This window comes from Cephus cinctus, unplaced genomic scaffold (genome assembly GCF_000341935.2).
Source record: "Cephus cinctus unplaced genomic scaffold, Ccin1 Ccin1_scaffold0468, whole genome shotgun sequence".
Lineage (NCBI taxonomy): Eukaryota > Metazoa > Arthropoda > Insecta > Hymenoptera > Cephidae > Cephus > Cephus cinctus.
The window spans coordinates 31,108-35,918 of record NW_014333144.1 but is presented as its reverse complement, the minus strand read 5'-3'; the positions used below and the strand labels follow the sequence as shown (position 1 = coordinate 35,918).

The following is a 4,811-nucleotide window of genomic DNA, read 5'->3' as shown; positions in this document are numbered from 1 at the left end:
GGGGGGGGGGGGGACAAATACTTTTATGCCTTTCCCCCGTTCGCACTCATATTGCGCACACTTAAAAAGATCATACATGAGAGGGCCAAGGGAACAATCGTTGTATCGAAAGCGCCCACACAACCGTGGTACCGGTTGTTCCAGAGACTTATAGTCAGTAAACAAGTCATATTCGAACCAGATTTAGAATTACTATTATCTCCTTGCAGGAAACAACAGCATCCATTAGCGACGCAATTAACGATGACAGCAGGGACTGTATTCGGAAAGCGTACACGTCGCGAGGCTTTTCAACAGAAGCAGCCTCTATATTAGCAGATTCGGAAGCAGCATGAAACAATACAGTGGACCACTGAGAGAATGGCATATATTCCTGCAGACTGAATAAAGTAGACCCATACCAATCAGACGCTAAGATAGTCTTGGAATTCCTGGTGGGAAAGTTCAAAGAAGGTGCATCATACAGACCACTAAGCTCGACGAGATCAGCCACTTCACTAATCTTGCTTCATGGCATATCCAACGACCGAACGATCAAGAGATTCTTAAAATCAGTATTCAGGAAAAGGCCACCAAGGGCCAGATTTGAAGTCACCTGGGACGTCAACATCGCCCTGAGATTCATAGAGACAGAAGGCGAGCTGGCTGGGAGAAACCTCAGAGGATTTTCTGGAAATACATCAACACTAATTGCGTTGGCGACGGTTCACAGGATACAAACACTAGCCTTGATAAACATTGAAAGCATCACGGCGACTTCAAGGGGAGTAGAGATTAATATACCAGACCTGGTCAGAACATCAAGAATGAGGGGATCACAACCAAATCTGGTGCTACCTTTTTGCAAGCAAAGACCAAAAATCTGTGTAGCAAATGCGCTCATGTAATACCTCAACATTACCAAAGAAATCAGAGGACAGAATAAAAGATTATTTATAGCGACAAGAAAGCCGCATGAAGCAGCGAACACACAAAGAATAAGTCGTTGGATCAAAAGTGCCCCTATAAGAGCGGGAATCGACATGGACAAGTTCACAGAATATAGTACAAGACATGCAGCGTCATCGGCTGCACTGTGGAAAGGAGCAGACATTGGCACCATCAGGAAGACTGTCGGATGGTCGGAAAACTCAAAACATTCGAAAATTTGTATAACAGACAGTATTGGCAGAAGAGGGAAAGTTCGCTAAAACTGTTAGGAAAAAAAAAGGAGTAGAACAGTAGAGAGGAAAGCCAAAACTTTATTATATACATAAGAGCACCAACGTATTCTTATGTAGCATTATAAATACAGATATTAAAAAAGGGAAGTAAAAAATGAGCAAAACTCTGATCAACTATATTAATCTTCGAAGGACGAGTTTCGAAGTACAATTGTACGATCAAACGAACTTACCTGCGAAGTTCGATCGTAATTATACGAAGAGCCTCGTTCGAAAAGATACTTTCCACCCTTATTAATTCCCAATAGTACACCCAGACTTCTCATACAAGTGAGACAGCTCATTTTTTCTCTAAGACCAGAAAAAGGAAAGTAAAACATACTCTAAAACATGAAGAAGCCAGCGCGCAGGCGCTGGGAGGGGGAAAGCAAGAGGTACAAATTTCTTTTTTCCCCTAGCTCTCAAACGTTGTGAAATTCTCTAGGAACGAGTACCACTACATTAATCTTCTCCAACGAGGCTCTTCGTATAATTACGATCGAACTTCACAGGTAAGTTCGTTTGATCACACAATGAAACCCCAAAAAATACTTACGTGTAAAACACTACGCCAAGTACAGGAGTGCTGTGAATTCCTTCAATAAAAAGTATTAAAATCATATTATTGAGGCCAAGTACATAAGTCAGTACACGTTTGCTTATTATATGATCTAGCACTGGCCCATCATTTTAGTTGTATTTTCAAAATTTCCTATAACGTTTTCGCTGCTCTTTTACATTACTACTGCTTCTCGTAGTTGATCAGGATTTAATGGTCATTTAATAATTTATAAAACTTTAGGTGATTCCTTATCGAGTACTACTTGGCGGGTCCGTGCCAGGAATTCCAAAGTACTTAATTGGAACGTACTAATGGTATTCTAATACTATATGTTTGTTATTAAGCTTTTACTGTGATTATTTTTGACGAGTTATTGTTAATATGCTCTATATAGAAAGTTGACACTGGGTTTGAGTTTGATGACTGGCATAATGAACGTAAATTTATATTAAGAAATGCACGGACCCGCCAAGTAGTAGGGGAGAGTCCGCCAGTATCAGCACCCTGAAGGATGATTCAAAATAAAACAAAAATTCCACAAGTTACATGTACAAAACCTATTGATATGTGTATAGGAACTCCTGTATTATAAATGAAAACAATCAAACATCGATATATTTAAAAATAATCAACTTTATTAATAAAATATTAAATTAAAGAAAAATCAACATACAGAAAATTGGCCTCCAGTACCAGCCACTAAAGATACTCATAACTATATTAGGCAATAATCGCAAATATATTGTTGTGACAGCTCTAAAACATTAGTACACGCTTCATGGACCCAGGCCATATATTTTGTTATTTTTGACAGCATTAATTTTGTCATTCAATGTAGTTGTTGGTACCCGATACTAAGTTTCTGCCTGACGCGTACTCATCTTGTTACTCAGCACCTGTTTTTCACGGCTTTACGCATATTATCAGGATCCCAGGTGCCCTTCTTTATTTTTGTTTTATCATCATTTTCATCGCCCGCCATTGTCTTGTACCTACAACAAAAAAACAATATTAAAAAAAATATTGAAATAGTGGCCAGTACTGGGGGACAGTTTCGTGGCCGATACTGTAGAAAACGTAATTAAATATGATGTCCACCTATTGACAAGATTATACGCAAAAAAGTTTAAATAATATATATTTTTCAACAGCACTATAAATAGTCAATACATACCAGGTTTGATTATTTTCGAACGCGTCTTCTAAATTCCAGCAATCACTCACTAACTTTACTCGTGTATTGTAGGTTAACTAAGCGCAACACAAATCCTCGTACTGACAGCGAGTAGGTCGCGACACCTCGCCGCTGCGCAAGATATATCCCTATACGAGCGTACTAATAAAGGCACAGTAGGCATCACAGCGCTATTTCTAACAAATATTCCAAAACTAGCAACTGGCCGGTACTAGATGCCGGCCGGTACTGGCGGATACTCCTACTCGATAAGGAATCAACTAAAGTTTTATAAATTATTAAATAACCATTAAATCATAATTAACTACGAGAAGCAGCAGTAATATAAAAGAGCGGCAAAAACGTTATAGGAAATTTTGAAAATACAATTAAAATGATGGAACAGTGCTAGATCATATAATAAGCAATCATGTACTGACTTATGTACTTGGACTCAATAATATGATTTCAATACTTTTTATTGAAGGAATTCACAGCACTCCTGTACTTGGCGTAGTGTTTTACACGTAAGTGTTTTTTTTGTGGGATATCACAAGTTTTTGTTGCTCAATGGGACATAGAAGCTATGTCGAAGCACACACATGCGTACACTCAACACGCGCGCTCCACATGAATTTTTGTTATACTATTCGTGCGGGCTAAAGACTCAATAATTCTATACTGTCGTGAAAGCAGCTTTATGTTAATTGAAAATTCGGTGTAAACGGTAGCTTCACGTATAAAATGTATTTGATTGTGTTGTGTATTCGTAAATTACCAACACCATCCAGAGTACACATAGCTAAAGAAGGCAAAGCAGTCAACGCCATATGTCGAGTGAAAAGTAAATAGGCGTGCGAAAATGATGACGACAATGACGACGACGAACCTGAAATTAGTACATTACGATACAAGTGCGCAAAGTAGGTGATTCCCGCAAGAGTCGGGTTTGTCGCCCGAGCGTAGCGAGGGTGACAAAAGAGACGAGTGCGGGAGACACCTATGCGCACGTGTATCGTATACTATTTTTCCTAACAAGCTGCGTAAAATTCGACACCATCGGTAACTCGTTTGTAATATTAAATTATTAAGTACGTGAAAATCAAAGCAAACAACATAGAGAGGGGCCAGGGGCGCAGCCCCTGGAGGGCGGAGGGGGGCGAGAAGCCCCCATAAAATAAAAAAAATTAATTAAAAAATTGTATTTGGATAAACAATATTGTTTGGCTTGGCTTGGCGATTGCGATGCAAAGCGTCCGGCGTGTTCGGCGAGCGTCATTTGAGAGGTCATCACATATGAATTCAAATCCGGCGATATTACACGTGGAATTACAATGTGCACAGTAACCGTTTTGCACACGTGTTTGGCATTGCGGGAATGAGGCACTTTGCGACAACGGACCTGAACTAAAATCATCTCGCTCGCCATGTGAATATGCCCTGATCTCGTATACTTATTGTATTGAACTTGCTGGCAATCAATTCAGAACCCTTGATTCCTATAGTGAATGTTATCAATAACTTTTTTTCACATATAGCCGTTCATAAGATATTTGAGTCGAAACACAAGTACAACAGATGCTTCGAGTAAAGAGTGTCGTCGGCTCGTGCCCTGTACGGCGGGTTGCCTGTACTTGGCGCGAACCTCGACCGAATCTCTTGATAACAGCAGCCGGTTTCGTAGAATCAGGTCCAGGCGGCGTGCAGATCAGGCAGCACTCAGTTATAGATTCACTTGCCAACCTCGATGTCGCGAGTTACAACGTGACCTTAACACACGGGATGGAAGATGTGATCACAGTCAGTTCCTGGTCTTACTACATCTTCTTCCGCAACTACATGGTGACATATGCTATACCTTGGCGCCATCTTC

The 4,811-nt window shown here is 40.1% G+C and overlaps 1 long non-coding RNA gene across 1 annotated transcript; it reads right to left on the bottom strand.

Moving 5' to 3' along the window:
• Positions 1 to 2,379: 2,379 nt before the first annotated feature.
• LOC112494402 lies at positions 2,380 to 3,211 on the bottom strand. Its single transcript, XR_003059789.1, has 2 exons — positions 2,939 to 3,211; positions 2,380 to 2,756 (listed from the first exon to the last, which is right to left on the bottom strand). It is a non-coding gene; the product is annotated as an uncharacterized LOC112494402 (long non-coding RNA).
• Between the last annotated feature and the right edge of the window lie 1,600 nt (positions 3,212 to 4,811).